This window comes from Odocoileus virginianus, chromosome 4, assembly GCF_023699985.2.
Source record: "Odocoileus virginianus isolate 20LAN1187 ecotype Illinois chromosome 4, Ovbor_1.2, whole genome shotgun sequence".
Taxonomy (NCBI): Eukaryota; Metazoa; Chordata; class Mammalia; order Artiodactyla; family Cervidae; genus Odocoileus; species Odocoileus virginianus.
The window spans coordinates 22205655-22232046 of NC_069677.1; the positions used below are offsets into that span (position 1 = coordinate 22205655).

Below are 26392 nucleotides of genomic sequence, written 5' to 3' on the forward strand. Positions count from 1 at the left end.
AAAAGAGGGACAGGTTGGTAAATGGGAACAAACTTTCAGTTAATGAGTAAGGTCAGAGGATCTGAGGTATAGCATGGTGTCTACAGTTGATAACACTGTGTTGTATCATTGAAATTTGCTCAGAGAGTAGAACTTAAATATTACCACCCGCTTACCCCCCAAAAAAGGTAAATATGTGATGGATGTGCTAATTAATTCAATGGGAGGAAAGCTTTCACAATGAAATATTAAGCCCTTTTGTGGTATATTTTAAATATCTTACAATTTCATTTGTCAATTTCACTTTAATAAAGCTGGAGGGAAAAACCCAACAATGAAAAAAACCCAATGGAGAGACAGTTCACTGAATAGGACACACAGATTGCAAATCAGTACATGAAAAGATGTTCAACATTATTGAGAAATGTACATTTAAACCACAATGAGATATCACTACCTATCAGAATAAATAAAATTAAAAATGTTCAACACCAACTGCTGGTGAGAATGCAGAGAAATTGGGTGACTCAATTGGATGACTTGCTGATGGGACTATAAATGGTATGGCCATCCTGGAAAGCACTTTGGCAGTTTCTGAAAAACTGAACATGTATTTACTATACAATTCAGCAATTGCATTTCTGGGCATTTATCACACAGAAACCTGTACACAAATGTATATAGTAACTTCATTTATAAAGACCAAAAACTGGAATCAGCCCAGATGTCCTTCAACTGGCTAGTTACATTGTGGTATATCCATCATGGAATACTACTCAGCAACAAAAAGGCACAAACTATTGATACAGGAAACAATGGGGATGAATCTCCAGAAAATTATACTGCTTAAAAAATGCCAGTCCCCAAAGGTTATAAACTGTTTCCATTTATATTACAATCCTGAAATTACACGATTATAGAAATAGAGAACAGATTAGTTGCAGTAGTTATCATGGATTAAAGATGGGAGTGGGGACAGGTAGAAAGTGGGTGTGACCATCAAGGAGCAACAGAAGGGATTCTTCTGGTGATGAAATGTTCTGTATCTTGACTACATCAATCTCAACATCCTGGTTGTGATATTGTAGTATACTCTTGTAAGATGTTACCTTTGAGCCCGCCAGGCTCTTTGTCCATGGTATTCTCCAGGCAAGAATACTGCAGTGGGTTGCTGTTTCCTTCTCCGGGGTATCTTCCCCACCCAGAGATTGAACCTGCATCTTTTACATCTAACCTGCAATGTTAGGTGGGTTCTTTACCACTAGCACCACTGGGAAGACTTCCAGTAGGGAGAGGAACTAATAGGGACGAAGGAAGACTCGGAGTTGAGTGGTGGTGCTGATGTCTGAGAGGCTGGAGGTTGCTCGGTGGACCGGGGTCACATCCTTGAGGCCTTGGCGTCTCCTCACCTGCCAAGGTGTGAAAATCTTTCACTAGTTTATCTGACATATGAGAATTATAAGTCCATGTAGTGTGCCAAGCGCCCTTGTCGGGTGGCAGACACAGAACAAATAAACAGTAGGAACCCCACAGCATCCTAAAGCGCAGCACACCCCAGAATCCCTCCTGCCCTTGGGCTACTCCTCAGAGGGGCGTGGCCAGGCGCGAGGGCAGGGCGGGGCCTGTTGCCCAGGAAACCCCTGGGCTGGCCCTCCGCAGGCTTCCGGATGCGAATTTCCGTTGAACCGCCGCAGGTGGACGCCCTGAGCCGTTGAGGCCCTCGGACGCCAGTGGAGGAAGAAGGACTCTGAGGCGCAGGTCCACGGTGGCCCCAGCTGCCTTTTGCGACGCCACCACGGGTTTCAGGAACAGTAGAGGTGGTTCGGGTTGGTTATTCCCAAACCTGGTAGTGCCTCGGTCGAGGGGCTGACTAGGCCCAGCCCTAATCTGGTCTCGAGGTCTGCGTGCCCCTCGTCCTGGAGAAGCAGAAATGTAGACGCCAGAAAGAGCCGATGCTGGCCATGGGTAAGAAATTTCCCTCCTCACCCTCGGCCGCCCAAGCACGGTCAGTGGCTACAAACCACACCACAGTTTAGACTTCTGCAGGGCTTCACAGACCTTCTGGAGGTCACTCATCATCGCCACCTGTTCCTGGCTAGGAGAGGTGGGAAGTTGAGTAGAAGTAGCTTTAAAGGGATTCCTGCTCAGGTCAGCAAGTCTCCTTTGTAGATGTCAGTCTGTTGTTGCCCAACCTTGACCTTATGAACATCCGAAGTGTGAATGACCCTGATTAGTCAGTGGTTTAAATCAACGAAGGCACCTCTCTTATCTGCCTCCTTCATCTCATCAGTTCCTCTTTCCAAGGTTTTTCATTGGTTCAAAAACTTCTCTTCCCCAGTGAATTCCAGTAGATATGATTTTGGAGTCTTCTTTAAGGTCTAGAATCCTCAAGGATAGCCTAGGGAATCTTACCACTTGCCTGCTTCATCCAAAGACATAAGCCCAACGGGGACCAGTTTTGTAGAGGGTCAGCCTGTGCAGTTCCAGGACTCCAGGCTCAGAAAGACACAGTTCTCAGACAGCCCTGTGCTTGCTTTAATGCTCTGTAGTCAAAATCTTAAAAGTTCTTTATTTTTGAACAAAGGGTCCATGTTTTCATTTTTCACTGGGCCCAGCAAATTATGTGCCAACTCTCCTCTTTTTCCAGAGGCCTTCATTGATGACATTTAATTATACAAAAACATAATTACAAGGTTTCTACTCTAGACCTCTGAGCTACTGACACCTCAAGAGACAGAGGAGGGGTGATTTTACTGACTAAACTGAGAGTTGTTGGGATCTTGAGACCTTTGTGATCCAGTGTTCATCCCCCACTGCCTCATATTTTAGGGCCTTTGAAGAATGTGCAAAATGTGGAAATGCCACATCTCTGAAGGCAACAATGCTTGGCTGCTTGCCTAAGGAGAGAAGCAGGTAAGGAATTGGCTAATCACGTATTAATGGGTATCCTGGGAGTGTTTTCACAGGTGCTTTGGAAGGGCTGGTGCAGGTGGGTGTGGAGGATTCAGAGAACGGAGGCTGCCTTGTTTGATATCCTTCAGAGGAAGAGAGAGACTTGGAGAAGGAGGTTCTAAAGCTATGCCCTCCAATTCTGTAGCAACAAACTACAGGTAGTTTCTGAGCATTTGAAATGTGGCTGTCTGAAATATGGTGTGCTCTACATGAACAAAGCCCTCCAGATTTCAAAGTCCCACTTTTTAGAGTAAAATATTCTATTTTTTTAAATGAATTGCTTGTTGAAATTATATTTTGGATATATTAAATGTTAAAATTAATTTCAGTTCATTTTTACTTTTTAATGTGACTACTGGAAAATTTTATATGTGTGCTCACATTTGGAGAGCTCTATTCTAAAAATTTTGGAATATTGGAAACTGCTTACTTTAAAAGTTCAGAAAATGTTGCCTCTCCTTAGAAAACTCACATTTCCCAGAAAGTACCCTACGTACCATTGTCCTATCACCCACAACCTTACTGACCCAGTAACTTTAAACTAAAGGCCTCAGCACTTAAAGAACTGCAGCCTAACCATGCTCTAGAGTTTCAAAATTATAGTCACTTTTACAGAGAAGGCTGAAACTTCTGTCAGCTGTTGCCACTAGACTGAATTCAATTGCTTGTAAAGCTATTTGTACTACTTTGGCTCTTTATTGAGATTGGCAAATGTAAATTATTGAAAAACTGGCGAAAGGAAGAAGTAAGAGGGGGAAGTTGGTCACCTCACCAACTTTTACTGCAAATCATTGTTGTTACAAATTATGGGATTTAGCAGCCTTGGCCTGACTTCTTTTTGTTTGTCACACCACCTCAAAAAGCAATTGGCTTTGGTAAAGAAATTGCTTTTGGTGCCCTGGTCTGAAGTATAGATAAGAACGGAAGGTTATCTATAAATTTAAGCTCTCACTTGAGCTTAATTAAACTTCCTTTAATTAGGAAATGCTCAGTGGGTGGACTTGAATATCTTAATCTCCAGTGTTTTGAATGGCTCTTAAAAGCAGTATGCTGAGTAAAGACATTAGCTCTAAACCAATGTGCATTAGATGCTGGTCTTAACCCAGTCCTCCTAGAGCCTCTTGTTCACTGGAAAGTAGCTCTAAAAGTGTATGTAAGAGAGATGAGGGCCAGCGTCAGCCAGTATTGAGATTCTCCATGTTACTGGATTACCTCAGACTACTGTGAAAGGGATCTGCCCAGCTGCTGCGGCTGCAACCAAGGCATTTGCTGCCATTCTTCCAGCCTTTGGGCTGCCTTCTGTGGCGTGGTTCAGTTTGTTTTCTTATTGCCCACATTTTCCAGAGTGATTCAGTTTTAGGTTTGTGTCTCCCACTAGAATGATTTGGCTTTGTTTGTGAGCTACTTGACCCAAGAGTTTGCTTTGCCCACCCACTGCTTACCCCTTCAACCATGAGGCTCACTCTCACATGTGGTCTTAAAGAGCTTTGCCTCATGAGCTACATTATTTGGCCAAAGCCCAGAAGCTTGTCAACTAAAAAAAAAAAAAAAAAAAAAAACCACAACATGAGAGTTGCACGTCAAGTTTTATTTGGGGCACATGAGGACTGCAGCACAGGATACAGGTAGATGGCAAATGCCCATGGCAGGAGACAATTTGTAGTTGACATCCCGGATCTCCACACCCTTAGACTCTTAGATCTTAGACCCTTAGATCTCCACACCCTTCAGTAATCCACACTTGTGGATTATTGAAATGAAACTGCCCCATGAAGTGTGGAAAGACCTACCAGCACATGGATGTATCCAGACAAGAAATAAAGAAAGCTTTAAGCAGAAAAGTCTTGGCAGGTTGAGTTAGAGAGGATCTTCGCTCAAAATACTGCTGAATTTCAGAGGCTTCCATGATTTCATTCAGCTTGCAAAAGCCAAGTACACCTTTCAGCCATGATCAAGTCAGCACCACAAGATAGCACTAAGGTGTCTTCATCAAGGAATGTGAAGTATTTAGGTCCCTGAAATGGTGCCTTGGAGAAAATAACTTGAAATTCTGGAGTTTTTGTAATTTGTAGGAGGTTGAAGCCTGAGCATTGACGGATGGCACTAAAATAGATGTCTGTCAAATAGATGTGTAGTAAGAAGAGCTAGTCTTGTCCTGATCTTCTTTTGGCAGTGAAGGGATCTTGGCCTACAGACTGCTTTGAATTTGTAGTTAAGAATTTCTAACAATGTTTTCAATAAACGTAGGACTATATAGGTTATGTGCTTAAGTGAGGTTTGGTAGTTTCCACCTTGTAAGGAATTTATTTCATCCAAGTTTTTGAATTTATAGGTGTCCATTGTTTGTGATATTGTCTTACTCTTTTAATGTCTTGTAACCTGTAGTGATGTTGCCCTTTTCATTCCACACATTGGTAAATAGTCTTTTTTTCTTTTCTTTCTTATTAGTCAAGCTCAAGCAGTCTGACATATTTGATATCTCGGGCTGAATAATTCTTTGTAGTATGGGGCTTGCCTTTTTAGGATGTAGTATATTTAACAGCACTCCTGGTCACTACTTGCTGATGCCAATAGCACTGTCCTCCCACCCCTAACCCTGCCCCCATTGTGACAACCAAAAATGTCTTGACATTGCCAAATATTTCCAAAATTGCTTCTTGTTGAGAACCGCTGCTTTAGATGACCAATTGTCTTTTAGAGCAATTAAAAAGAAGATAAAAATATATCTTTTATATTTTGCTTTAAATTTAATTATGTCTATAAATCTTCATTTTGTGTGTATGTGTACATGCAAATATGGATGGTATTATAGTCTTTCTGTTGATAAAGTATTTTAACCTTTATTTTAGTGCAGGTCTGCTGATAATAATTTTTCTCTCTTTTTTTTTAATCTGTCTTAAAAGGTAAATTTTCCCTTCATATCTGAAAGACATTTTCCCTGGTGTAGTATTCTGGGTTAACAGTATTTTTCCTTCAGTGTTTTAGACATGTATCCATTGTATTCTGGGTTGTATGGTTTCTAAGTACCCCCCTATAATTTTTAATTTTGTTTCTCCATATTGTATCTTTTTTCTGTGACCACTTCAGTATTTTCTTTATAATTTTAACTTTCCAGCAGGTTAAGTATGATGTGTCAGGGTGTATATTTTTTAATATTAATCCTGCTTGAAAAATCTTTTGAGTTTCTTGGATCTGTGATTTGGTATAGTGTTTTTTTTTTTTTCTTTTTTGAAGATTCAGCCATTCTTTCTTCAAATATTTCTTCTGCTATTCTCTCTCTTCTTCTGGAATTCCAAATCCCTGCTGAAATTTTCTATCTGTTAAGTCATGTTTTCCACTGGAACCTTTAGTATTATGATTATTGATATATTAGTCAAAGTTACTTTAAATTTCCTCTCTCATAGTTCCAACACTTAACGTTCTCTCCGAATCTAGGTGTTCTGTTTTTTTCTTCCATTTTATTAATCCATGTCTCATATGTCAGGTATCTTGTATAGAAAAACAGAGTTTATGATAAAGAGAATGTATACCTCAAAATGAGCATTTTTTCCCTGCTGGGTCAGCAATGTGTTGAGTTAATCTAACCACTGTTTAAGGCGGGCTTGGGTTTTATTGTTCCACCTTTTCTCTAGTGTTACCGTATGCTTAGGGTGTGGGCTGGAGAAGTAGAGGTATCTTCTTAATATTCCTGTTGCTCTGGTAGCTTCCAACCTTCCCTCTGAAACTGCATCTCAAAGAGATCTCTCTCCTCACTTTTGCCTTCCTTTTGCTTGTCATCTGGTGCTCACTAGCTTGGGAGTGGGGACTTGAGGGGTCTTAGTCATTCTGGCCCAGCCTCTCTTAGGCAAGCCTTGTATTCTTAGGCCTGGAGAGTGGGACTTTCTTAGACCTTCAGTCTCGCTGTGGCAGACAAAATTTCTGCCTGTATCCTTGGTGTCTTGGTGTTTCTTGAGAAGATGAGTCTTCTGACCCTCTTCCAGTGTGCATGCATGTGTGCTAAGTCACTTCAGTTGTGTCCAACTCTCTGTGACCCTATAGACTGTAGCCTGCCAGGCTCCTCTGTCCATGGGATTTTCTCCAGGCAAGAATACTGGAGTAGGTTGCCACTTCCTCCTCCAGGGGATCTTCCTGACCCAGGGATTGAACCCGCATCTCTTAACGTTTCCTGCATTAGGAGGCAGGTTTTTTACCACTAGTGCCAGCAGGGAAGCCCCTCTTCCAGTGTAAGAGCCCTCTAATTGTAATAGCATGGGATCCTGGGCTGAGACAGTTTCCTGCCCTTCCTTACCCAGAAGTGTAGGAATTGTCTGTCCTCCCCTACTTCTATCTTTACTCAGTATCAAAGGCCCCTGGAGGCAGTAGAGTTTGCTGTCCCTTCTCCAGCGACTTGAAGCTATATATTATAGGTGAAGAAGGGTCTGCGCAGGACCCTTCCCTACAATGGGAGCTTACTCCCCTCCAACAGGCCTTCACCACCAAAAGAGTCTCTCTCTGGTCTCTTGATTTTTCCTAAATCTTTCTCATCAATACCCAGTACAGCATGGAGAAGAGACTGAAATTGAGGGCAAATTCATTTTTTGTCTGAGGCTTCCAAGGGTTTGGTACTCTCATGCTAGCCCAACTTGATCTTTAGCAATTAACAATTTTAGCTGAATTCTTATCATTTTGTGTTGTATTTGATGTCTCTTTTGTGCCCACATCCTATCTGTCCTTGATGGTTACAGTCTTTCCATGAATTTTAGGCTACTTGACTAGTCTGCAGCTACAGATAGGGAGACCAACCATCCCTGATTGCCTGGGACTGAGAAGTTTCCCAGGATGGGAGATTTTCAGTACTGAACCCAAGAAAGTTCACTTGGTCATCCTAAGCTTAGATCTCTGATAGGTTCAAGAAAAGTTATTTTGTAGTTTTTCTAGTTTTTAAGGCGAGATCAATGTTCTTTCTAGATTTCTGCATCTTCAGCAAAAGCCAAATTCCTGAAATATTTATATGTATTGAATCTAAACAAAGATGGTTCTTGAGGTAGTAAGAAGCCATATGGGGAAACATTCTCTTTCTTACTAAGGCAAAGGGGTTCTTGTGAAATCTTTCCTAAAATAGAGAATAAGAAAAGTGAGTTGTCTCACTATTTTTTTGCTTGTCAAGAGCAGATTTATCTCATTACTTAAACGAACTCTAGTTGAAGAGCTGGATTCATACCTGTTCTTTCCAAAACTCTTGGGTCATTTAGCTGGCATCAGGTTTGGACTTTACTCCCCTGCAGGCAAGCATCTTCCTATAGATTTCTGAGTGAAACTTAAAAGTTCATGGTCTTTTGTGGATGAGGAAGAAAGCGGAGTGTAGCTATAAGCTATCTACAACAAGAATACTGACCATATCTGGGTAGATGTGTAAATATTCATGCACATGCATGTGTAACTTTGCTATCAAATGTCTGGAGACATTTGATTTATATTGCTATGGGTGGTACATTGGTCTTGGCATTTTCTGTTTTGTTTTGTTTAGTTTCAGGTATGGAAGCCAAGAATGTCTATGACCCCTACAGCCTTCATTAATGGTTGTGAAGCACATAGCATCAAGGCAATGCTCTGTATTTTGTGAGATAAGGAAGGCTCTATCATTTTCTCACTCTTTTAAATATTCTTTTTTTTTTAATGAAAATTTAAATTTTTTAAAAATTTATTTAATTGGAGGCTAATTACCTTACAGTATTGTAGTGGTTTTTGCCATACATTGACATGAATCAGCCATGGGTGTACATGTGTTCCCCATCCTGAACCCCCCTCCCAATCCCATCCCTCAGGGTCATCCCAGTGCACCAGCCCTGAGCACCCTGTCTCATGCCTCAAACGTGGACTGGCGATCTATTTCACATGTGATAATATACATGTTTCAATGCTATTCTCTCAAATCATCCCACCCTCACCTTATCACACAGAGTCCAAAAGTCTGTTTTTTTTTTCATTTATTTTTATTAGTTGGAGGCTAATTACTTTACAATATTGTAGTGGTTTTTGTCATACATTGACATGAATTAGCCATGGATTTACATGTATTCCCCATCCCGATCCCCCCTCCCACCTCCCTCTCCACCCGATCCCTCCGGGTCTTCCCAGCGCACCAGGTCCGAGCACCTGTCTCATGCATCCAGCCTGGGCTGATGATCTGCCCCACCCCAGACAACACACATGTTTCAATGCTGTTCTCCTGAAACATCCCACCCTCGCCTTCTCCCACAGAGTCCAAAAGTCTGCTCTATACATCTGTGTCTCTCCTTCTGTTTTGCACATAGGGCCATCGTCACCATCTTTCTAAATTCCATATATATGTGTTAGTATACTGTAATGGTCTTTATCTTCCTGGCTTACTTCACTCTGTATAATGGGCTCCAGTTTCATCCATCTCATTAGAACTGATTCAAATGAATTCTTTTTAATGGCTGAGTAATATTCCATTGTGTATATGTACCACAGTTTCCTCATCCATTTGTCTGCTGATGGGCATCTAGGTTGCTTCCATGTCCTGGCTATTACAAACAGTGCTGCAATGAACATTGGGGGTACATGTGTCTCTTTCACTTCTGGTTTCCTCGGTGTGTATGCCCAGCAGTGGCATTGCTGGGTCATATGGCAGTTCTATTTCCAGTTTTTTAAGGACTCTCCACACTGTTCTCCATAGCAGCTATGCTAGTTTGCACTCCCACCAACAGTGTAAGAGGGTTCCCTTTTCTCCACACCCTCTCCAGCATTTATTGCTTGTAGCAAAAGTCTGTTCTTTACATCTGTGGCTCTTTTGCTATCTCGCATACAGGGTCATCGTTAGCATCTTTCTAAATTCCATATACATGCGTTAATATACTGTATTGGTGTTTTTCTTTCTGACTTACTTCACTCTGTATAATAGGCTCCAGTTTCATCCACCTCATTTGAACTGACTCAAATGCATTCTTTTTTAATAGCTGAGTAATATTCCATTGTGTATATGTACCACAACTTTCTTAGCCATTCATCTGCTGGTGGACATCTAGGTTGCTTCCATGTCCTGGCTATCGTAAACAGCGTTTCGATGAACATTGGGGGTACATGTGTCTCTTTCACTTCTGGTTTCCTCAGTGTGTATGCCCAGAAGTGGCATTGCTGGGTCATATGGCAGTTCTATTTCCAGTTTTTTAAGGACTCTCCACACTGTTCTCCATAGCAGCTATGCTAGTTTGCATTCCCACCAACAGTATAAGAAGGTTCCCTTTTCTCCACACCCTCTCCAGCACTTACTGTTTGTAGATTTTTTTGATAGCAGCTATTCTGACTGGTGTGAGATGGTACCTCATTGTGGTTTTGATTTGCATTTCTCTGATAATGAGTGATGTTGAGCATCTTTTCATGTGTTTGTTAGCCATCTGTATGTCTTCTTTGGAGAAATGTCTATTTAGTTCTTTGGCCCACTTTTTGATTGGGGCATTTATTTTTCTGGAATTGAGCTGCAGGGGTTGCTTATGTATTTTTGAGATTAATTCTTTGTCCATTGCTTCATTTGCTATTATTTTCTCCCATTCTGCAGGCTGTCTTTTCACCTTGCTTATAGATTCCTTTGTTGTGCAGAAGCTTTTAATTTTAATTAGGTTTAATTATTTTTGCTTTTATTTCCATTATTCTGGGAGGTGAGTCATAGAGGATCCTGCTGTGGTTTATGTCAGAGAGTGTGTTGCCTATGTTTTCCTCTAGGAGTTTTATAGTTTCTGGTCTTACATTTAGATCTTTAATCCATTTTGAGTTTATTTTTGTGTATACTGTTAGAAAGTGTTCTAGTTCATTCTTTTACAGGTGGTTGACCAGTTTTCCCAGCACCACTTGTTAAAGAGATTGTCTTTTTTTCATTGTATATTCTTGCCTCCTTTGTCAAAGATAAGGTGTCCATAGGTGTATGGATTTATCTCTGGGCTTTCTATTTTGTTTCATTGATCTATATTTCTTTGTGCCAGTATCATACTGTCTTGATGACTGTAGCTTTGTAGTATAGTCTGAAGTCAGGCAGGTTGATTCCTCCAGTTCCATTCTTCTTTCTCAAGATTGTTTTGGCTATTCGAGGTTTTTGTATTTCCATACAAATTGTGAAATTATTTGTTCTAGTTCTGTGAAAAATACCGTTGGTAGCTTGATAGGGATTGCATTAAATCTATAGATTGCTTTGGGTAGTATACTCATTTTCACTATATTGATTCTTCCAATCCATGAACATGGTATATTTCCCCAAAAATAAACTCAAAATGGATTAAAGATCTAAATGTAAGACCAGAAACTATAAAACTCCTAGAGGAAAACATAGGCAACACACTCTCTGACATAAACCACAGCAGGATCCTCTATGACTCACCTCCCAGAATAATGGAAATAAAAGCAAAAATAATTAAACCTAATTAAAACTAAAAGCTTCTGCACAACAAAGGAATCTATAAGCAAGGTGAAAAGACAGCCTGCAGAATGGGAGAAAATAATAGCAAATGAAGCAATGGACAAAGAATTAATCTCAAAAATACATAAGCAACCCCTGCAGCTCAATTCCAGAAAAATAAATGCCCCAATCAAAAAGTGGGCCAAAGAACTAAATAGACATTTCTCCAAAGAAGACGTACAGATGGCTAACAAACACATGAAAAGATGCTCAACATCACTCATTATCAGAGAAATGCAAATCAAAACCACAATGAGGTACCATCTCACACCAGTCAGAATAGCTGCTATCAAAAAAATCTACAAACAGTAAGTGCTGGAGAGGGTGTGGAGAAAAGGGAACCTTCTTATACTGTTGGTGGGAATGCAAACTAGCATAGCTGCTATGGAGAACAGTGTGGAGAGTCCTTAAAAAACTGGAAACAGAACTGCCATATGACCCAGCAATGCCACTGCTGGGCATACACACTGAGGAAACCAGAAGTGAAAGAGACACATGTACCCCCAATGTTCATCGAAACGCTGTTTACGATAGCCAGGACATGGAAGCAACCTAGATGTCCACCAGCAGATGAATGGCTAAGAAAGTTGTGGTACATATACACAATGGAATATTACTCAGCCATTAAAGAGAATACATTTGAATCAGTTCAAATGAGGTGGATGAAACTGGAGCCTATTATACAGAGTGGAGTGAGTCAGAAAGAAAAACACCAATACAGTATACTAATGCATATATATGGAATTTAGAAAGAGGGTAATGATAACCCTATATGCAAGACAGCAAAAGAGACACAGATGTATAGAACAGTCTTTTGGACTCTGTGGGAGAGGGCAAGGATGGGATGATATGGGAGAATGGCATTGAAACATGTAAATTATCATATGTGAAACGAATCACCAGTCCAGGTTCGATGCATGATACAGGGTGCTTGGGGCTGGTGCACTGGGATGACCCAGAGGGATGGGATGGGGAGGGAGGTGGGAGGGGGGTTCAGGATGGGGAACACATGTACACCCATGGCGGATTCAAGTCAATGTATGGCAAACCAATACAATGTTGTAAAGTAAAATAAATCATAAATTACTTTTTAAAAAAAAAGAACGCTGTAAGTTTGTTGAAACCCCAAGTTAAAAATATTAGCTACCATTTCTTGAGTAGTTTAGGGGCTTTTCTGATAGCTCAGTTGGTGAAGAATCCACCTGCAGTGATACATCACATTAACAAACTGAAAGATAAAAACCATATGATTATCTCAATAGATGCAGAGATAGCCTTTGAGAAAATTCAACATCCATTTATGATAAAAAAAAAAACCCCTCCAGAAAGCAGGCATAGATGGAACAAACCTCAACATAATAAAAGCCATATATGATAAGCCCACAGGATACATTATCCTCAATGGTGAATTGAAGCATTTCCCCTAAAGTCAGGAACAAGACAAAGGTGCCCATTCTCACGTTCTATTCAACATAGTTTTGGAAGTTTTAGCCACAGCAATCAAGAGGAGAAAAAGAAATAAAAGGAATCCATATTGGAAAAGAAGAAGTAAAACTCTCACTGTGTGCAGATGACATGATCCTCTACATGGAAAACCCTAAAGACCACCAGAAAATTACTAAAGCTAATCAATGAATATAGTAAAGTTGTAGGATATAAAATTAATACACAGAACTCCCTTGCATTCCTACACACTAACAATGAGAGAACAGAAAGAGAAATTAAGGAAACAATTCCATTCACCATTGCAATGAAAAGAATAAGATACTTAGGAATAAATCTACCTAAAGAAACAAAAGACCTATATATAGAAAACTATAAAACACTGATGAAAGAAATCAAAGATGACACAAATAGATGGAGAAATATACATATTATTGAGTATCCAGGAGAGATACTTAGGACCTCTTGATGAACTTATAAGCTGTATATGTGTTATCTTCCTATTAAATGGTCAAGATAGTTTGATTATTTAGTAAAAACAGCACAGAAATCGTAAGATCAGGAGCATATATAATCTCAACAGCTATGAGGTTTATATGGCTATTGATAGAAATATTTTAATAATAATAGCTAAGACATGTGTAATGTTTATTATATGTCAGGCATTATTCTGAGAGTTTTACATTCATTAACACATTGAATCCATACACAGACAAAATCCATAATAATAACTTCATAAGTATGATGCCAGCTATTACTGTCCACATATTATAGATTAGTAAAATGAACAAGATTTATAGTGTGTTCAAGGTCACATTGATAACAAGTAGTGGTTTTGGGACTTGAGCCTGTGCATTCCATTTCCAGAGTTCTTTTAACCACTATGACCGTGGTCAAAGACACATAAGCAACAAAAGAACCATAAAATAAACCAAACTGAAGGAAAACAAGTGCACAGATACAGAAAACAGAGTAGTATTTACACAAAAGGAAGGGAAAGGGTGAGAGGGTGAAATGGGCTAAAGGGGTCAACTGTATGGTGACAAATAGAAACTGAACTTTTGATGGTGAGCAAGCTGATGATTGTACAGAAGTTGAATTATAATTTTATATGCATGAAGCCTACATTGTATCAGTATTATAAACTATGTTACCTCAATAATATTTATAATTATTTTTTAAAAAGACACAGAAGAGGTAAACATTTCAACCTGCAGGGGAGGTGTATGGGAATAGGGTGTATGTGTATGTGAAAAAAAGGTTTTAAAAAACACTTTGATTTTAGGTTATGTACCAAACAAAGACGTGCAGAAACAGAAAGAGAACATGCTAAGGAAAAGGATTCAGAAAATTGTACAGTGATGCCTTGAACTTTGTACGAGTCAGTGGAGTATGAATTACACAGACAAGTGTGATCAAATATTTGATGGAAACTTCCTGATGCAGATAACCTGGTAATGATGGAAATGTGGAAAAAACAACTTGCAGGAAGATTACTACTTCTGTGTCAAGTATTTTCTGCATAAAATACTTGAATACTTTCAGTTTCAAAATTGAAGATTACTCAGAAGCTTCTTGCCATACAGAAAAAAAAATGATGCTGCAAAGTTTTACCAGTCCTATTTATGATAAAGTGAGAATAAAACCAGTGAATGGTATGTATAAAGAAATTTGGTTTGAGAGTGACAAAGGACATTATCAACTCACATGAAGCACAGTAAGATTTGCAAATGACTAGAAAATCTCACAACCTTCCAAACCAGTTCTGGTAATCCAGAGGACACACAGGTGAATTGGAGAGTCCACAGGTATATCTACAACTTTTTATGAGTCTATAACAGGGACTCTGACTTTCTTACAAGAGTAGGACGCTTTGAGAACTTGTGATTGGTTTTCAAGCCAAGTGATTATTATAACAAAGTATAGTTTATAACTGTGGATGGGATGAAGTCTTAACCTAGCCTGAGAGTAATCACTGATATCCTCTATATACCTACAGGGTGACCTAGATGACTTTATACAGCTCTTAAGTGACACTCATATGAACCTGGTATCCTCACAAGGGCAAAAAGTGGTTGTATTTGCGTCTTTTCCTTGTTGAAGTAGGAAGTTTCCCCTTTCTTTTAAATTCGGGAAAAAAGCAGTAACTTTTTATATTGTACACTTTTTCTTGTTAAAATTTAAGATGGTTGTTGTTCAGCTTTGTGGGTATTTTTACATTGGGCTGTGTCTGGCATATCTCTAGGGTTTTCAGAAACTTAAGCAGTTTTTCTTAACTCTGAAAGCTATTTCATTTTGTGAGCTAATTACATTAAGAACTAAAGTTGAAGTTACATCTTATAGCTTTATAACTTTTTGCACTTTCTACTTTGGGAATTGACTTTAAGTGATAGTGGCACAATCATGGTGGGTAAACTTAGTGCAGTGGCATTTGATGTATGTGAGTCAATGGAAGAAGGACAGACAGTGATATCACTGCATTTGAATATAAATGTATAGTGATAACACCATGTAATCCCCACTGATTTCAAGAAATAGAGAATTGCCAGGAACTTGTAGGAAATTTCTGCATGTTGCTTCCAAATTACAGCCATTCTCTTCCCCATAGGTGACCACTATGCTGACCTGTGTAATAATTCACTTTTTAATGCCAGTGGTTCTCATAGTATGGTCTGGCATCCACATCATCTGGGAATTTGTTAGAGATGAAAATTCTTGGCGTCTTTTCCAGACCTAATACACTTACACATTTTTGTAGAATGTATATTTATTATGATTAAAGTATGAAGCATTGATTCTCAAACTTGAGCATAAATCAGAATAACCTGGGTGGCACATTAAGACACAGATCCTGGGTCCTACACTTAAAGTTTCTGATGATATCTTTCTGTTTTATTCACCAATTTTAATTTTCCTATGTGCTGGATATATTTGACTCTGCGCTAGTCATTGCACTTGAAAGGTTATTTTCTAAGAAGAATGGTGAGACTTGTAATGAGAATACTTTGCTCCAAATTGAGTATTTGTGTTTACTTCTGCCAGGCACCTAGGGGCACTACCTGTCTGGGACCACCTGTTCAAAGTTTGCTGTTTCCTGGATAACTCAAGGGATTGTTGCTTTGTTTTAATTCTCACTTTGTTTTAATTCCCTTCAAATTAATTCCATTTTTGTTCACCTTCACTCTGAGATCCTGGAACCCAGATTGTTGTAGGGGAAGGTCTCTTGTCAGACTCTCCTACTTGCATGGACTTGGAGTTTAGTTTTCTATCCCCTTCTACATCCTGAAAGGCTGTCAGAGTAGAGGTTCTAGTTTTCTGGGATTACCTTCAGGAGTGTTTACTTCTCTAGATTGTTGACTTCTCTTTACTTTTGCCTGATAATTCCTTACTATTTTATAATCTCTTTGATGTTTTTAAAAAGATTATTTCAAATATATTTTATCCAGCTTTTTAGTTGTTTTCAGCTGTAGGCCTAATTCAAACAGCCTGAACCATCATTAGCAGAAACGGGAAATCTGGAAAATACATTCGTAATGCACAGCAGTTTATCAAAATACTGTGGTTTTTCAAAACATTAAAAAATACATGGATGTTGAGGCCCTTAAGAAAAGGCTTCTGTTTTTAGCTTATACCTTTATCCAGACATGGGACACACAAGATGATTTTGATACAGAAACTCTTCTTGTGAAAAGATTCCCAGGGTTTCATATTTATGACCATTAACCACTCCAAACTGCTCTTATTTTTACTAGTGGGTTCCAAGGAATGCTTCCCACAATTCAGAAAGCCTCACAAAATGCAGAGATGTGCCTAGTACAGGATCTATTTAACAGTTCATGGCACTTTCTTTGAGGTTTGATTTTTCCATAGCTTTAACAAGTCTGGAGACATGAAATTTGGGAAGCATAAATGATTTACACTCTTATCCCTAGGAAAGTTTCTGTTTGTGATAGCACATAGAGTGTCCCAAACTATTTACTGTCAAGTTCTAATAATTTGATAGATAATATTTTAACCACCTCCCTACCCCCTCCAAAAATATGTCACATCATCTCTTTTTCCTATGTCAGGTTGATCCCTTGAGGTAGAGAAGATTCTCAATGAGAAAATACCTCTTCCCAACATGTTCCTGATGACTCAGACCACCTGCTTTCTGGGCGAGGATGAGTCTGTTATATTTATCTTTAGATATCTTTTGAAGGAGACTGGAAATAGAAATACACTACTCCTGCATTTGACCAAGTGCTCGTGCCTGTTCCCCTCAGCTCAGACTCAAGAGAAGCATATATAGATGGGATTGGGGACTATGGTTAGGACAGGGACAGCAGGGACCAGGAAGTATCTTCAGGACTTAGGGAATGGATCATTTCTGTAACAGCTCCAGTTAAATGACCTGACTATAGTTAATCCTGTTCCTTGACCTTTGGAAGGTAAGCTGGTAGGCTTTTCAGAGGTCAGAAGTTGTTATAATTTGGTGAGATACTTGAGTACTCTGCTGCTGCTAAGTCGCTTCAGTCATGTCCGACCCTGTGCGACCCCATAGACGGCAGCCCACCAGGCTCCACTGTTCCTGGGATTCTCAAGGCAAGAACACTGGAGCGGGTTGCCATTTCCTTCTCCAATGCATGAAAGTGAAAAATGAAAGTGAAGTCACTCAGTCGTGTCTGACTCTTCACAACCCCATGGACTGCAGCCTACCAGGCTCCTCTGTCCATGGGGTTTTTCCAGGCAAGAGTACTGGAGTGGGGTGCCATTGCCTTCTCCGACTTGAGTACTCTAATTAGTGTGTAATAGTTAGGATTTATAATCATCCCTGTAGGCTAGGCTTGGGCAAGAATGAGCAAACTCTGACAGTTATTTCTAGAGTCCTTCAAGGATGCTTGGCAGTCACTTGATGAATTCCAGGATTCCCTGAAAGCAGTATGATTGACTGTGGTAAGAGCCCATGACCCCTGGAAGATTGTGAGTCAGGATAAGTGTCAGAACTTAAACCTGACAGTAGCAAGAATTAGCTTATCTCAGATGAAGGCTATAACTCAACTAGCTAGAACAGAGAATGCCTTAAAGTAGTAGGACAGGTGCTGCTCCCCAGTGCCTTTCTTTTCTCTCCTTGAGATATACCCTGAATCTGTGGGTTTATGGGACTAACGCAGGATGGGAATCCCACCAGATTACAGGGTCACTGAGTCTCTTCAATTTATTTATCAGTTTAGAGGGTGATGTCATTGATAGATAAACCAGTAAATCTGTATTCTAGCTATCTTGTTACGTGACCCAAAGTTCATGTTTTGAATACCGACCTTCAAACTGAACCAAATAATGTAGAAACTCTCCAGTTCAGAGCTACACATAACAAGGGGCCTTTCCAGAGGGCTTTTGTAGCCATGGACTTCTTAAATTACAAGTCATGATCCACCCCTTAGTTGATAACTTTTCTCTAGACCAATACAGTGACTCCAGATCAATATGCTGTCATTGCTTTCATAGAACTCATCACTTAAAAATAGAAATATTTATTTCACAAATAATAAATTTCCTTAATATAAATCCCAAGTTTATTACAAGGAATAGAGAGCCAGGACCACACGAAATTCACTTTCTTTAGCCATTTCCTTATGGATATATCTTACTGAATCCCATGTGTTTTGGGAATTGTCTGGGATTTAGGTATTTTCCCTGTTTAATAGCACATGGTCCTTCTTCCTTCCGAATATAATATTAAGAAGATGTGGTTTTAGACCTCTATATATCTTATGGCTACCGTTTCTCCAGCATTCAGTCCAGTTCAGTTACTCAGTCATGTCTGACTCTTTGCGATCCCGTGGACTGCAGCACACCAGGCCTGCCTGTCCATCACCAACTCCTGGAGCTTGCTCGAACTCATGTCCATTGAGTAAGTGATGCCTTGATGCAAGTCTTCGGCATTAGGGTTATATATATGTGTGTGTGTGTGTGTGTGTGTGTATGTGTGTGTATGTATATGTGTGTGTGTGTGTAGCTTTATTACAGATCTCTATTGCTTTGTTAATCTAAACTTTGGAAATTATAAATTCTGTTTTGGATCCTAATAAGGATTTGGGGGAGCCACCTAGCTGCTCCCAATGCTGGTCTAGTGAGTCCCGCATAGCAGCTCCTACTGTATTTCACAGGCAGCTGTTGGATTGGTCCTCATATCCAACAGGTAGGAGAATTAGGAGTGGGGCTACACTTTTTGCCAAAACCCAGAGTCCAGTTTTTGGTACTTAATATGGGTGTTATAGGATAAGATCTTTATAAACATCCTTGATGTTACAAGTGCTAGTGCCTATTCCCTTTAGCTCAGACTCAAGAAAAGAGTATATAGTTAGGGTTGGGGACTATGCTTAGGACAGGGACAGCAGGGACCAGGAAGTGTCCTCAGGGTTTGGGGAATGTATCATTTCTGTAACAGCTCCAGTTAAATGACCAACTACAGTTAACCCTGTTCCAGCTGATAGAGATTTCGTAAGTCTAGTGTGCCCCCATCCTCACTTGTGTCTTCTCTTTTAACTACAGTAGGGCCTTCATGATCACTTTTAAATTTAGCCTTTACATAAGCTATACAGGTTCTGAAATTTGCCTAGGTTTTTACTTGGCATGATATGATTTCCCATCCTTCATTTGTTCTGATATGAAGTATGGATCTTCACAGTTGAGATCTGTATTATTCTATATATGCAGCCTCTACACTAATTAGATAACTTGGCATATTGACAGATAATATGCAATTTAGTCTTTTGAGGAAAGTCAGTTATCACAGGTGTTCTGAATTACATAAGATGTCTAGTGTGATCATTCTTTCAAGACAGAGTTGCTGTCATAACCAGTGCTATTGTATTAGAATTAGGACCTCTAGCTTATGGCTATAATCTTATTTAAATTGGTATTATAGCCAGACCTTCTAGAATTTATCTTTTCTATCTCCTATCTTAATGTGGGTTACAGATAATCTCTTTGAATTTTTTCCATAAAGCGTTAGCTCCAGCTAACAGCTGTGTGTTATTGATATTGAACTTTTGGCAACACTAGGCCAGGGCTCCTAGTTCAAGAGTCCCCAGACTCTTGGTGCTCATCCACTTTACTAGGGACTACTACATGGAATAATACAATAAATACACTTTTCCTACTGCACATCTTTGTGTAACTACAGTAAAGTTTTCATTGAGAAGACTTTCAACTGAGGATGATCTCAAGAACCCTAGGAAGCACAACCAGTGTTCTCAAGGAAGGGAGTGGCCCTCTCATTGGTTTTGGTGGCCATCCAGCTGATTTCTTCTCTCACATCCTTCCAAGCTTTTTCTGAATGGCTGGAGAGGATTAGCCAATGGTACAAATTGTTATAGAAAGAATGGTAAAATCATCCAAAGAGTATATCTGAGTCAGTCAGATGCTTTCTATAGCTGTCCAACGTCATCACTTGGTAGCCAAGAGTGAACCGTGATAGGCGGTTGAAGATGCTCTTTTGTATATGGAGAAAAGGAGACGGTGGAGCAAATACAGTAGTAAGTCTCTTCTTTCTTTACTACCCATTCAGTAGACATACGGGTCATGGTGGAGACTTCTGGCAAAACGTGGTCCACTGTAAAAGGAATGGCAGACCACTTCAGCATTCTTACCTTGAGAACCCCATAAACAGTATGAAAAGGCAAAAAGATAATGACACTGGAAGATAAACTCCCCGTCAGTAGGTGCCCAATATGCTACTGGAGAAAAACAGCAAAATAGTTCCAGAAGGAATGAAAAAACTAAGCTAAAGCAGAAACAGTGCCCACCTGTGGATGTGTCTGGTGGAAAGTAAAGTCCAGTTCTGCAAAGAACAGTATTTCATGGACCTGGAATTTTAGGTCCATGAATCAAGGTAAATTAGAATTGATCAAACAGGAGATGGCAAGAGTGAACATTGGCATTTTAAGAATCAGTGAACTAAAATGGACGGGAATGGGCAGATTTAATTCAGACGACCTCTATATCTACTACTGTAGGCAAGGATCCCTTAAGAGGAAATGGAGTAGCCCTCATAGTCAGCAGAAGTCCAAAATGCAGTACTTGGGTTCAGTCTTAAAAACTACCAAATGATCTTGGTTCATTTCCAAGGCAAACCTGAAATCACAGTAATCCAAGTATATACCCCAACCAGTAATGCTGAAGAAGCTGAAGTTGAATGGTTCTATGAAGACCGACAAGATCTTCTAGACCCAACACCCAAAAAAATATGTCCTTTTTATCTTAGAGGACTGGAATGCAAAAGGAGGAAGTCAAGAGATACCTGGACTAACAGGTGCAAAATAAAGCACAGGGCATATGAGTTTTGCCAGGAAAATACACAGGTCATAGCAAACACCCACTTCCAACAACACAAGAGATGACTCTACATATAGACATCACCAGATGGTCAACACCAAAATCAGATTGATTATATTCTTTGCAGCCAAAGATGGAGAAGCTCTATATGGTCAGCAGAAACGAGACTGGGAGCTGAACACTGGAGCTCAGATAATGAACTCCTTAATGCAAAATTCAGACTTAAGTTGAAGAAGGTAGGGAAAACCACTAGGCCATTCAGTTATAACCAAAATCAAATCCCTTATGACTATACAGTGGAAGTAACAAACAGATTTAAGGGATTAGATCTGATACAGTGCCTGAAGAACTATGGATGGAAGTTCATAATATTGTACAGGAGGCAATGATCAAAACCATCCCAAAGAAAAAGAAATGCAAAAAGACAAAAGGTCTGAAGAGGCCTTACAAATAGCTGAGGAAAGAAGAGAAGTGAAAAGCTAAGGAGTAAAGGGAAGATATACCCATCTGAATGCAGAGTTCCAAATAGCAGGGAGAGATAAGAAAGCCTTCCTAAGTTAACAATGCAAAGAAATAGAGGAAAACAATAGAATGGAAAAGACTAGAGATCTCTTCAAGGAGATTAGAGATACCAAGGGAACATTTCATGCAAAGATAGGCACAATAAAGGACAGAAACAGTATGGAGCTAACAGAAGCATAAGATATTAAGGAAAGATGGCAAGAATACACAGGAGAACTATACAAAAAAGATCTTAATGACCTGGATAACCATGATGGTGGGATCACTTGCCTAGAGCCAGACATCTTGGAGTGTGAAATCAAATGGGTCTTTTTGCATCATTACAGACAAAGCTAGAGGTGATGGAATTCCAGCTGAGCTATTTCAAATCCTAAAAGATGATGGTGTTAAAGTGCTGCACTCAATATGCCAGCAAATTTGGAAAACTCAGCAGTGGTCACAGGACTGAAAAAGGTCAGTTTTCATTCCAATCCCAAAGAAGGGCAGTGCCAAATAATGTTCCAGCTACCATACAGTTGCACTCATTTCACATCCTAACAAGATCATGCTCAAAATCCTCTAAGCTAGGCTTCAACAGTATGTGAACTGAGAACTTCCAGATTCCAGCTGGATTTAGAAAAGGCAGAAGAACCAGAGATCAAATTGCCAACATCCATTGGATCATCAAAAAAGCAAGAGAATTCCAGAAGAACAGCTATTTTATTGACTATGCCAAAACCTTTGACTGTGTGGATCACAACAAACTATGAAAAATTCTTAAAGAGATGGGAATACCAGACCACCTTACTTGCCTCCTGAGAAACCTGTATGTAGGTCAAGAAGCAACAGTTAGAACTGAACATGAAACAACAGACTGGTTCAAAATTGCAAAAGGAGTGCATCAAGGCTGTATATTGTCACCCTGTTTATTTAACTTATATGCAGAGTATATCATGTAAAATGCTGGACTGGATGAAGCACAAGCTGGAATCAAGATTGCCAAGAGAAATATCAATAACCTCAGATATGCAGAGGACACCACCCAATGGCAGAAAGTGAAAAGGAACTAAAGAGACTCTTAATGAAGGTGAAATAGAGTGAAAAAGCTGGCTTGAAATTCAACATTCATAAAGCAAAGATCATAACATTCAGTCCCTTCACTTCATGGCCTATAGATGGGGAAACAATGGAAACAGTGACAGACTATTTTCTTGGGCTCCAGAATCACTGCAGATGGTGACTGAAGTCATGACATTAAAAGATGGTTGCTCCTTGAAAGAAAAGCTATGACAAACCTAGACAGCATATTGAAAAGCAAAGATAGTTGCTTTTTAGTCCATCTAGTTAAAGCTATGGTTTTTCCAGTAGTCATGTATGGATGTGAGAGTCCTCCTATAAAGAGGGCTGAGTACCAAAGAACTGATGCTTTTGAACCATGGTTTTGGAGAAGACTTGAGAGTCCCTTGGACTGCAGGGAAATCAAACCAGTCAATCCTAAAGGAAATCAACCCTGAATATTAATTGGAACGACTGATGTTGAGGCTCCAAAACTTTGGCCACCTGATGTGAAGAGCCAACTTACTGGAAAAGACCCTGATGCTGGGAAAGATAGAAAGCAGGAGGAGAAGGGGATGACAGAGGACAAGATAGTTGGATGGCATCACCTACTCAGTAGACATGAGTTTGAGCAAGCTTCAGGAGATGGTGAAGGACAGGGAAGCCTGGCATGCTGCAGTCCACAGGGTTGAAGGAGTCAGACACGACTGAGCAACTGAACAACAGAGTTTCCAGGCCTGTTTGTTGTTACGTCTGTTAGCTTGTAGACTCCTGGAGGGGTCCCTGTGACTTGTTTTCCATGAAACATTTGTGTTTCAACCAACCCCGCTCTATACCCCACCCTATGTACCTGCAAGTCTGTTACCTGAACACGAAACCTCCTGTTCCCAAGTGTTTTCAGTGTGGAAAGTATTCTGGTCTGAGGATGTTGGCCTCCCCACTCAGGCATTTTTCTCAGACTTGTCTGAAGTTTGGGTATTAGGGTTGAAGAGCAGACAGTGAGGTTGGCAATCTCTATTCCTTTGCTTGGTATTTCCTTACCACGGCATTCATAGATTGCCCATCAATTTGGACTTTTTGTACCCTACCTTTTAATAGCCAGACCAATACGTCTTTCTGTCTTTCTACTGAAAACTACTTCTTTTTCTTTTTTACATTTCCCTCCATTTTCCTTTGGTTATTTTGGGAACTGAAATTCCCAGAAGTATTCCTAAGCCATCTTTTCTAAAACTGTGTATAGGAGAGACTGCTAGTTAACTACTCCTTTATTTTTTTTTTTCTTCTTTATTAACAGAATCCTGATTTGCATGGTGGTGACAATGTGCTCAGCTAAAAAATCACATTGTCCACCCTCCACCACTGATAAGGATGACAGGGTGACGCAGTTCTTGTCATGAGGTATAACTAACCGTAGGGCAGGGTTTCTAGTAAAGTTCCTTAAAAGAGAGATTTAAGGCATGGCCTTAGACATTTGCCCTATTGCCCTAATATCTTCCCCTTCTTTCTACCTGCATCTTAGAGGAGATGCTGGGCATAGAACAGACATCTAGCAACAAGATGACCATAGGAGGAAAGCCAAGCAAATAACTTGGGGTCACATCTGAAAAGGCTGGATTAACAAGCCAGATAGGTCTTATGTGTGAATTTGGACAGACTTCATAATTTCTGTGCCCTGCCACCACGCTTGCCACCTTAGGGTTGGGGAGAAAAGTCCTTATGTCACAACATATCCATAAGGCTCACATATCTCTAACATCATTTACAGTAAGACTGTGTTGCCATAATTTACTCTCACCATCTGAGACCTAGACTTCTTTTGCCTCTAAATCCATTAAAAGTAATTATTTGGCCTCTTAAACCCAAGTTCAGAAGATAACATTAGTGGGAGGTCTAAGATCCTCCAGTGGAGTGGTAGCACACAGTTTGAAAGAAGTTCAATAGATATAAAGTTAGTCGATTTTGACAATTAGATTTTCAAAAGAAGATTAATATCCATAGGCACTGGGTTTTAAAATGGTAATATAAACATACCATGAGGTGGTCCTACAACACATTACCAGTTTTAAATGTATATATTTGTATTTTAAGTTTTATGGAGGTAAATTACTTTCCTTTTAGATTCCTATGTGTTATCAACCAGCTATTTGTGTTTCGTATTTTTAATAGTGGAACATTAGAACAGATTTAAGATCTCCAAATATAAAAAGTTATTGTGACAACTTATAAAGTTCCACCAAAATTTGTGTATTAAGAATTGTAGTTATAAAATTGTATCTATAAATGTTTCAGTTTGTAGAAAGATAATTTCTGTGTGTGCATGTATGTTCTCTAGGAAGATATTGTATCAAGTTGTTAGTTTCTTTTTAGATAAATAAGATGATAGCTTTTTAGTGTTATCCAATTTTTCTGTAGTAAATTTACTTTTTTCATAAGAACAATTTTTTTAAGATAAGGAAAGCTTCCTCATGATAGATAGTTAACAAGAGAAGCAGAAGAATGTTGCTGAGAAATGAAGAGCAGGAAGAAATCAGAAACTGCAGGAACTGAGGGGCATTTACTTCTGTTGCTGAGACAGCGTAAGAGCTTCGATGACTCAGATTGCTGAGGCTCAAGAACTGCTCCTGAGTTGCCGTGGGATCTGCGTGGCAAGGAAATGACCCCTGACTGTAATGCCAGGGATGCTCCTTCTTGTCTGTTTTTACTTCTTCATGTTACCTTCTCCCATCCCATGTTAACGTGCCTCTCTGATCCTTCAAAACTGTACTTTCATTTATTCAATAAACACTAGAATCCAGATTATATGCCAAACCCCTAACTAATGCTGAGAATATACCAGTGAGCCAAACAGAGCTTCATGGAATTAATGTTGATAGTGGGGGGGGGCGGGGGGGGGGGGGGGGCAGATGCTAACCAGAACTTACAAGTGTATAGATTGGGATAGAATGGGACAAGGACTATGGAAGAAAAGAACAGGCTGCAAGGAGATAGAGTTATTGGGCAAGAGGGGAGACTCACATTATGCAGTTAATATGCCAGTCAGAACTCAGTTTAAGTTGAGAACTGTAGCAAGGACAAAGTCAGGTAAGTGGCTATTCTGGTGGGGGGAGGAGGTGTTTTAGATAGAGGAAACAGCATGTATGAATGCCTAAGCAGCAGTGAACCTCAGGAACCTAAGGAAGTGGGTGGCGAGAGCATAGAAAGTAAAGAGAGGGACTCTAGAGGAGCCTGCAGAGGTAAGTGATGCCAACTCACACAGGGCATTGTAAATTATGATAAAATTTTACCATTTTTTCCTAAGCAGTAAAACCCCTGGTAGGTTTTGAAGTGAAGAATACCTTAATCAGGTTAGTTTTCATAGTGGCTGTGGTGCAGCAGATAGATTGGAAGAAGAGACAAGGATGGGATTAAAAAAAGAAAAAAACAGGTAACTGATAATGTGTAAATATCACAGCAGTCAGTTAAGGCCCAGCCACAAATTCGATCATTTATATTGCTACTCTAGTTAAATGAGACAGTATTCAGAAGCAATTGTAGATGCTGACCCAAAATTTTTATCCTTGGCTAACTATTAGCATTAGCAGTCTCTGCTTTGGAATTGGCTGTCCATCTCACTCTTCTCTGTAAGGGTCCCCATGTTTGCCATAGATAAATTTTGGGACAATGGTCATGTCTGAGTTGGAAACTTTTTGCTTT

The 26392-nt window shown here is 39.7% G+C and overlaps 1 long non-coding RNA gene across 1 annotated transcript; it reads left to right on the forward strand.

Annotated features, from left to right (window-relative positions):
- Positions 1–1657: 1657 nt before the first annotated feature.
- Positions 1658–25500, forward strand: LOC110122552 (uncharacterized). Its single transcript, XR_011487253.1, has 3 exons — positions 1658–1737; positions 2809–2892; positions 14109–25500. It is a non-coding gene; the product is annotated as an uncharacterized lncRNA (long non-coding RNA).
- The last annotated feature ends 892 nt before the right edge of the window (positions 25501–26392 follow it).